Source organism: Platalea leucorodia, assembly GCF_965183815.1.
Source record: "Platalea leucorodia genome assembly, chromosome: 2".
In the NCBI taxonomy this organism is placed as follows: Eukaryota; Metazoa; Chordata; class Aves; order Pelecaniformes; family Threskiornithidae; genus Platalea; species Platalea leucorodia.
Window position 1 is genome coordinate 83,498,958 of NC_138824.1, and position 10,495 is coordinate 83,509,452.

A 10,495-nucleotide genomic window follows, 5' to 3' on the forward strand; every position below is an offset into this window, starting at 1 on the left:
GAAAGCAGTGACGTGAATAAATGTGAGTTGGAATATGTTTACAGTTTTCAAATGTGTGAGTTTTTGCCATGTTGTGGAGACAGCAGGACGTTTTCCAAGCATTACATTTTGCTCTTCCTGTCTTCAAGGTGTGAGTCAGGGAATGTTTCATCACCTAAGGGGTATCACAAAATTTTGGTTGGGTTTGGCTAAGGGCAGACAATTAACAGAAGATGAAGCACAGCTTTTTTTCATGCAGTAGTGCTTTGTAAAATACCCTAGTTTTTTGGTAAAAACTATCAGCAATGCAAGGTCTGATCTCCAAGCCACAAGTTTTATCCTTCTCTTTTCACAGAAATCTGTGGAGACAAAACTGGCTAACAGCTTGGAGAATCAGGTCCTCTGTAATGTTCACTCCACAGCAGTTCTTGTGCCAGGTACTAGCTGTTCTGGAAACAGGAGCACAATGTCCTGCAGATAACAAACTCTTGAAGTGCATGGGCTATAGGACAGGCAATGAAGCCGCACACCTGATAAAGAAAGCTGCTGCAAAATGAGGCCATAAACTAACCACTGTAGCAGAATATTGAGTTTTTAATGGCCCTCATCCTCTTTGATGATGATCCTTTTCCTCACCATGGCAAAAGAGAAATGAAAGCCAGTAAAACTTTGTGTTGGTCTTTCTCTGTGAATGTAGAAAAAGTCCATGTGCAGTGTAAAAACACTGAGCCCTGCATCTGCGGCTGCCCAGGGATGCTGGTGGGAGCTGCTCTCTCCAGGGACTGCAAAAGGGCTGCGATGCCAAAGGCGGAGCTCTGAAAACTTTGACTGATTTTGCCTTTGAGAGTGGTGCCCTCTGGGTGAGGCTCAACACGCAATACGTGAGCTCAGGATGTGGCCACACCACCGCGCTGATGTGCTCCTAAGGGCAGTCCTGCCCTGTCCCCCCACCGTCCCTGGGCACCACCACCTGTGTCACCCCCTCCTGCAGGCATGAGTGTCCCCACACCCCAATCAGCCTGAAAGCTAATGCGATGGGGTTATTTTACAGCTGAGTCAATTCCCTTGCTTAGCTGACTGTGTAGCTATGGCATTAATTTCAATTTACTGGGCTATATGAGGTCCTCATTTGCTAAAATTTTCAGCAGAATGGCACTTTCCCTGATCTTTATCATGAAGCCACATACAGTACCAGAATCCCAGTCTGCGACCATTTCAGAGAGTTTGGTTGAGTATCGAGCTGTTTATGGCGTTTCAAAATGAGAAAAATTTACCTGGGCTGAGATATTTTTACTAAATATTTTCTTCAGCCTTTTAAGAATTTAATCAAAGCCAAGCAGGAATTGCATACTTCAACAGCAGCCACACCATCTGTGCTACGTGATGTGTCCTCCTGTTCGGTAACACACACCAGATTACTGTTGCTCTACAAGAGGCTCAAATAGTTTCTGAAGTTTTGTTACTGAGGGAAAGGGGAAAGCACAGCTATGATGTAAGAAAATCATAAATATGGGAAAAAGAGCATTGCTATAGCTCCCTCAGGGCTAAGCTGAAAACAGATCCTGCCTCCGTGAGAAAGATGCTGTTTTGAACACGGGAGAATTATGAAGATATGGCACTGTGGAATTAAATAAGTGCTATTGATTTTACCCTTTTCTTCCTAACAGAGCTAGCGACTCCTCCGAGGACAGAAAAGATGGTTTTGGCTCTGATCTGGAAAGTGCTTTCCAGAAATGCAGCTGCAGGTGTCCACATGTGTCACAGCCTCATTGCTTAATTTGCTCAGTATTCCTTTTCTCTTTGTTTTTGGAGCTGATAGGCGAAAATTTAGGAGGACTTCCATGCAAAATGTAATCCTTTCATCAGAATCTAAGATACCTACATCTTCTTCTAATTTTTAGCAACTTAGACCAAGCCTTTTCAGATGAGATGTAAATTTTCATTAATATTCTTCATTTTATTCAGATCCCTGCCCCCCATTTAATATCTTTAAGACAATTAGGCAGTTCTGTGAAAAAAAAAATCCATCGAAAAAAGGTTCCTTACAAAAAGTATTTTGGAATGTGTTTCACAAACTTGCCTTCATTTTTTAATACCATAGAAAGAGCAAATCTGAGGTTGGAATTGTTTCTATTTCATCCTCGTATTGAAATAATGAAAATATTCAATGCAGCAGTTGAGGTCGGGGAAGGAAGATTCAAGAAAGTTTTCTGAAATAACCCAGCATGTAATTGAAATATTTGTAGCTGTAATTGGTTTCTTGTTTCTCGCTCCTTGTCTCATTACCTTGGTTTCAAAAACACAATGTACTTTACACTGCTGCAGGAGTCTAATCCCTTATCTAGAGCTATCTCGGTGTTTGCTGGCACACCCGCAGCGCTGATTCTTTCAACCTGGAGCGTTGTCTGCAGCATTTCGTGTGTTTGATAAATTTTCAAAGTGCCCAAGATAAAACCCCTGCCCTGGCAGGTGACTCCAGAGCTGCGCGCTCGGATACTGCCCGGTCCTGGGAAGCTTTGTGGTCCTCGATGGGGAGAGCCCCTGGCTGTGACCCTGGGGTTACCTGCACCCCTGTTCTCAGCTCGGCTCTCTCCGCCGGCACTGGGAATGTTGTGGTGGCATCTCAGAGCACATTGTTTGGGAAACGCTGCCTTTCAGGGCTCTGAAAGACAGCGTCCCTGAAATGCCTGACTCCTGGGAGGCTGAGGAATTTTCCAGTTGTGGTCCACATAGACCTCCCCCAAAACTGGAAACACGTGAAATTCCCCTTGAACCAGATGGCCCTTTGGGTTCGGTCTGCTCTGTCCAATCCGACACATGGCAGTTGTGTTATGTTCAACCAGCTGCAGGGTGTGGGTGGGGGAAGAATGGTCTCTGGGTCAGGATGCTGTATGTTACACACCAGGGGAGTATTGCTATTTACTACAGTGCAGCTATGCTTTCGTCCCGGGTCAGAAGTACTACAGGTCAGAGGGTTGTTAAAAATATGTAGCTGACGTTAGATGAATTGGTTGTGAAATACAAAACTAATATTTAACAGGGACATACTGAGTTATGTCCATGCTTTCTCAGGAGAAATTAAATAGGATGAAACATTGTTTTTCATTAGGAATTTGAATTTTCTGAGATTCCTGAATTCCCTTTGCTCCCATTGAACATGGTGGGAGATGAAGATGCTGAGTAAATCACAGCTTTCAGCTGTTCTTACTTTAGTTTAGGATTATTCAGTGCAGTTTGGCTCTAAAATGATTTCTCATAAGTTTGGAAAATAGCTGCAAAGAATCAAAAACTATAGGAACTTTCTAATATTGACACCAGGTAAAGGATTCAGAGTTCTTCAGCTCTGCCTATAAGGGACATTTGTGTTGCAGTGTTTCCAAATAATGCCTTTTAGGAAATGTTTAAATATGAAAAATCAAAATTGTCTGATACTGCTGCATGGCAACAAGAGTTGTAAGCAAGAAAAAATGTCACATGGTGGAAAGGAAGGATTGTATTATTGAACACAAATATTTATTTATGGAAATATTTGTTGAACACAAATATTTATTTTACTGAAAAAAACACCAAATAATATATAAGGTAATTAATTTTTCTTTGTTTTAAATAAACAAACAAAATAATTCAAAAAGCCTCTATTTACCTAACAATAAAACAGTAAATCTGTTATTGATATGTGTAATTCTGATTCTCCCAATTAGCTTGATTTATATGGAAAGAATGTTATAGTTAAAAAACAGAAAGATTACAGTCTTATGCATGGTTTGTCAGAAATAATATACCTTCTTGCTTATTTTTCTGACAAAATACAGATTTTTTTTTTACAGCAGAAAACCATCTGTGTGTATTCAGTTGGGAAAAACCCCTCTCTTTCAGCCTTCTTCAAAGGCAAGAAGTTCAGTGCTGCTTATCTGAGCAGTAAGCAATCCCCTGAATGTTAACTGCATGGCTCATTGTTATTGCTAGGCACCACGATGATATCGTGGTAGCTTATCCTCTCCATCCTGGGAAAACACAGCAGGTGATGGGCCTGTATCATTCACAATAAATCATTAGAGATTTCTTATATTGCCGTTTCCAAGAGGAAGGAGGCAGCAGTTCGATGAGGCAAGGAAGTAGTTAGATGGCATTATTCAAAACTGAAAGTTTTCTGCACCTTTACTGAAATATTTGTACTATGCTTACTTAATTTTAACTTTTTTTATGACACCATCTTTATACACAATACTATCTTTTAAGCTTGAAAAACGTGCATGTAAAAAGACAGCTGATTTGGGTCTTCTGTAAATTGATATTTATTTAGGAACAGAAAAGTTGTTGTTGGGCTGTAAAACGTATTTTAGCTTGGGTAGCTACAGACATCCCTCACAAGAGGGTTCAGCCAGCCTGCATCTGGGTCTCCATGACAGATGGTGAGCCGGACGAGGTGCTTTTGCTGCAGCCCTCCCTTACATACGGATTTCTTGCACGTGGGCTATACAGCTCACGTGCACAGACTGCAGCCAGACTGCTCCTCCAAAGCCAGTGGCCCTGCACCAGCTGCGTGCCAGCACATCTCTTCTGGGAAGACCACCTTGTCCCCAACCCCTCTCTCTTCCCAAAAGAGCTGGCAGGGGTTTGCCCCTACTTATCCTGCCTGCAGCTGGGGCTGTAAGCAGCTAGGTGAGAGGAGTGCTGGGATATCCGGGAGGTGGGCACAGCATCCTGCAGGACCCCTGGAAGGAGAGATGCTACCCATCTCCAAATCACGCTTCAGGTGCTCCAAGTGCAGGTAACCCAGGTCCAAGATCTCCTATAACTTATTTCTCCTCTGTAACAGTTTCCCTAGGAAGCCCAAAGTTTAATTGCGCAGGCCACCTTGAAGGCTCAGCACCTTGAAACTGGTGGAGCTGGATGTGGATTCACACTTAACCCATGAGTCCTCACCCAGGTAGGGCATCTGTGTAGGTCATACCACAAAAGCGATGAAAGAGTCCCCTTTAGAAAGGGTGCCCCATTGGCAAGTCCATCGCTGCTAATGTGAATGGATGAGTATTTATGTGTCTACCTTGTACTTCATAATAATTGATCACTGCAATCGTAAAATCGTTTAAGAACAGACACTGAATAACGTTCTGCTTAATGCTAAGATTATCAATGAAGACTATATCTGATCTTATATTAAATTCACATCCAAAACTCATTTTAAAAGTGCCTAATTTGTTGTTTATGGAAATAGCTACTTCAAATGATTTCTGTGATTAGTTTGACTATTTTACCATAAGTGGATATGAATTAAAGAGAATTGATCATAGAATTATTTTGAAATAAAGGATTTAATCTATCTTAATGTAAATTAATTACACTTAATGGTAAAATGCCTGCCTTATGCTGAACATCTCTTTGTAAGTGCTGCTCTGTTTTCAAGGCAAGTCAGTCCCTTAGGTCCATCCAGTATGTTGCTTTGAAGTGGATTGACTTGGGCTTTGTGTCAGCGCTTCCAGCTCCAGAGTCAGATGGCGTATTATTGCTGTTCACATCACCATCTTCCTGCAGTTGCTTTTTGGCAGGAGGTGGGTTTGACACCAGTCACTGCACTGTGAGGTAGAGAACAATGATTGTAACACCCCGCCATTGAACAAGTCTTCTTGTCCAAAGGGTTCAAGGAATTTTGCAAAAAAAAAAGTGGTGTTTCTATCTGTGTTTTATGACTGGCCTAAAACCAAGCCAAAGCATGTAGAAATGGATGGCCTACTGGCCCTGGAGGTCAGCAACGCAGTTGAGCATAGTTCCCAGGGGTGGGGTGTCTCTCTCCTACCTGTTGCCCTGAAAAATCAGGCACCCAGCCTCAGCGAGCTGCCATCTTCTCTCCACTGTCCATGGAGATGGACAGACACATCCAGGGCACATCATATACCTCCTGTTTTTGACACCTCCCTTTGCATGAGATGCAGCGCCCCATCTCTCACCACCCGTACCAACTCTAGATGACCAGCATAGGCTAAATGCTTAACTTTTTGAAATGGCTGATGTCTGTCCAGCCAAGTCCCACCACACCTCTCCTGAGTCTCAGCCCAGGGCCCCTCACTGGCCTGCCCTGCCTCCGTGCTGGCCAGCAGAAGGGCACATATGGTGCCCCATTCTTCTGTTCTTACTAAGTGCTGCCTGTAGCCCTGCCACTACCATCTGATGCCATGCTAGGCAGGCTGTTAAGATGGTTTAACAAGGAGAAAGGGGCTTTTACTTCTCATAAGTCACCTTAATGAGGTACGGAGGAGACCTCCTCAGATAGTAATTCAGGTGTTTGCTCATTTGACTGGCCCTCTGGGGATGTATAGCTCCCTGCTGGCATGATAGAGGGAACCTGCTGTGAATACACTCCTAATGGCCACAGTCGTCGTTTGGGATGACTCTAGACATCTCACTCAGGCTTTGTTAGACCATAAGTCTAAGAGATCAGTGGCCTGTCTCCCCCGTGCCATGTGGTTACTCACGTAGCAGACTGCATAGGAGGAAAACTCAGAAGAAAAGTGTCTTATTGCCATAGACTCATTCAGGAGAAGATAATAGCAAATCCAGAAAATTCTGAGGCCAATCTCATGCCTATGGTGCTTACACTTTTGCTATCTATGGCAGAGGTTGAAGGTGAAGAACAAGAGCAATGGCTAGTCATGGCCCTTGGTCTGATACACGCTAATATTATATCTGCCATGAAAGGGGCAACCTGTAGGAACAACATAATTTATTGATGTCCGGAAAGAAATGTGGTGCTCTTTAGGAAAGTTCTGTGTGTTTCTCCCTGTAAGTATTGTGTTGCATTTCAGGGAAGAGGTAAGTTGTGCCATACAATCTGAGGGATTGAGTCTAGGTTGAAAAAACCCCCTCTAATTTTACAGCTGTAAAACACTTCCCTCACTCAGGGTTTAGGATTCTCCAAGGGGAACCCCTCTTATTTCCAAGAAGCAGAGCACTATGAATGGTCGGTGAGCACTGAATTCCAGAAAGGCATTTCCAGTTCAGTTGATTGCTCCTGGAGGAAAAATCATTGTGTTCCTCTAATTGTTCTGAATGTGCATTCAGGACCAGTTGCTGGCAGTCTAGAACAAGCCAGCAATCGATTCAGGATGGCGATCCATTACCATGACATGCACTTAAAAATATCTTAAAGAGACCACACAGTATTTGCTTTTTATAAAAACTACGACAGAGAGAAGCAGTCACATATCATAGAGTGGCTTTACCAACAGTGCACTCTGAAGACAGCTGAAGACACAACCCACTTCATATCAGTTTCCAAGTGCATGTGTGCAAAAGCTTAGTTATGAACTACAAGACTGTAAATATTTCATAAAGTGTGTGTAAATTTAATATCTCCTATGAATATTTCTTATTGCTTTGTAAAGTAATGTATGTATGCATTCAGCCAGCCGTATAGAATGCACATGTCTTGAATTGCTGTGTACAGAGGCAATGCAGTTTATTTTACTTGAAACATGCTTTGCTTTCTCTTTTCCAGAGGCTGTGTAATTTGGTATGAAAACCACTGAAAAGTAATTTCCTTATCAAATGAAAATTTGCATAAATGTTAATGCTTTAGCTCCCTTGAAATAATAGTTAGAAGGAAATTTAGAAGAAAAAAGTCAAAAAGTGAAAGCATGTCTTCTCATTTGGAGTTTTGTCTTTGCCTTTGGATATATTTTCTAATTTTATACACCATGCTTTTAAAAATGCTCATGAATAGCCTCTATAAAAATATGGACTCAAACTGAACACTCTATCAAAAGGTAAATATTGAATTACACAAAGCTTACAGCTAATAAAGCATGATAGACAAAATAAGAAGGCTTTTGTTGCATTTTAGTTAGCAAAAATCTCAAGTTTCATAAGCATTTTTGTTCACTTGCTTTTTTGTCTGTTTTCAAGCATTAGAAAGGTTTATCTTCCAGTGACCAAACAGACAACGGCAGAGGCAGTGTCACCAAAACGACTCAGGAATTCTCTTTTCCTGCCGGGAATCGTCATCCCAGATCCAGTTTGCTCCTGTTGGCAACACTGGACTGACAACAGATGTGCAGACTCGGCAGAGGTTTTTTAAATTTTTTAGTACTCCCATTTCTGCCACCACTGACGTGCAGCAGCAATGGGGATGCAGATGCAGTGCGAGGGGGCTGCGGACGGAGCAGGGGACAGAGGAGGCCACAGCCAGAGAGAGCGATGAAAAGCTGCAGTCAGTGTCACCTGTAAAAACAAAAGGCTCAGAGCAATTGCGTTAGAATAATTGAATGTGCCTAGCAATTATTGGCTGTGAAACTCAGCTGCATTAGGTTGATTAATTAAAGGAAAAATACAGAAGCATGTTGTGGAAGCTCTCCTGTGCTACGCTGGCATCAGTGGGCCTTGCGTCTGGCTCACTGGAAAGAAGCTGTGAGTGGTCTTTGCTTTAACATCCTTACCACTTCGAACATCTGTTACACAACAGCGTTGGCCCTCCAAGAATCAAATGCAGCTTGCAGCTTGAAGGAGATGCTGCTCTTGTTGTGCATTATTGCAGTTGAGGTCAGCAAACCATTCCTCCAAGCCTTTAACATCTTTCCCATCCTTATTACAAACAACATTGCAAGCTGGACACAGGCATTAGGTGCGTAAAAGAGTGCTGCAGGAGGCAGAATGTCATACTAACAGATGCTGTTTGTTTGAGTCCTTCATGCTTTGGTTTCTTTGGCTTGGCATTATTTGATTCAGACATATTGCTGCTCACACTTTGTTCCATGTTTGACTTACTATTAATAATATTATTTAAAGCTTAAACAGTATAGGTAACTGACAAAGGACTGTGTATTGGAGGAGTTCTCTTTACACATTTGCGCTATCCACCATTTAAAGCTTTAATTTCTTTTTCCATCCTGTTGGCTACAGTTCTGTTATATATTATTGCATGAAACTGCTTCTTATATTGCATTTTAATCCAAGTGGTTGGTGTATTATAGTAACAAACACCATGAAATAAGCACAATACTGCATTTGAGTAGGTATTTTCAGACAGTATGGGTAGCAAAACTCAGACCTTTTGCTGTGAATTTGACATGAAAAGGTATGGAGTCAAGTAATCTCCCATTATTTGTTTTTTTTGTTTTTAATGTAGCACTTTGCACAAACTGGAAAGTCCCTTGTACTCCTTGGAAAACTTGTAGTGTAGAGAAAAGTGTTGCAAGGTCTCTTGTAGCACTGCACGTAATGAAGTGCCTGGAGACTGCAAATTCTACACGTCTGCAGTCTGGTTTCTCTCTGCTCAGGCAGACAAGGCTAGTATGAATTGTGCTGGCACATCAGCAATCTCATAAATTGTGCACATGAAAGAGTAAAGAAATAATTAAGTATCTTTGCATAACTTTTAAGACTGGGATTTTAAAAGAAATCTGGATGCCAACTGATATTTTCAAAAATCCTGAAGTATGAGAAATTATCTGAATAGCTTTGAAGTGTAAATGGGACATTTGATATTAATGCCAGATCTTATCTCCTAAAATGATACTAAATTGGCTATTGATTAACCTTAGGAAAATTTTGTACCTTTGTATGGTAGCATGCATTAGCAATTCTTGAACAGCTTCGTCATACGATACATAGAAAAAAGTGCCTTATGCTGCCTTACATTACTTGCAAGTGGTAGAAATGTTCCAGAGCAGAACTTCTGTCTCTGCCCACTTTTCTGTGCTTTTCTTTGTTTCTGCTGCACCGTGTCCTATGTTAACATTAATTACTCGTTCACACATATTTCCATTTGCATGGGAGATCTTACAGACTCTCTACTGGGAAAATATATTTCTGCGATGTTTCCTACCACAGACTTAGAGGTTTATTAAGATATTAATTAAGAAAATACTTCAAATCTCTACCTAGTAGCTCCTCAGATTATTGGGTTTTATTAAGTTTTCTGCCACAGGTTTAAAGGAGACCCTTACCAGGCAATGGAGCCAATGAAGCTTCTTTACCCATATTATAGTTATATTAGGAGGATTAGCTGCATTCTCATTCAGAGCTGGTCAAATGTGGCTAAGGATATTTTTACTGGGAGTTACTCTAGGGTCCTTCAGGCCACTTAATCAATTCAGTTTAATGAATATGATTTAGAACTGATTCTTATGCTTTCCCTGCCCCCTTTTAATGTAAGATATATTCCTGATTACCTAAAGTATTGTGTAACCTCAACTGCCTGCTAGTCCTGCTGGAGCAGAGAATATTGGCCTTTGATTTAGGTAGATTATTATTTTCTTTATTATCAGTTTGAGTTTATTAGTAGTAACTGTTCCTGAATTTGCTAAAACTCCAAGAGAGACTCCAGTGAACTTGGGACTGCAGCTTACATGTAAGAAGGGAACAGATCTGATAAGAAGCCGCTATACAGTCACACAAACAGATCTTGGAAAGTACTATAAAATTCAAATACATTCTCTTGCACTGAAAAAGGAAATATAGCATATGGTGTTGGGGGAAACAAACAAATGTTTGATGACAAAAATGTGCTCTCCCTGCTGTC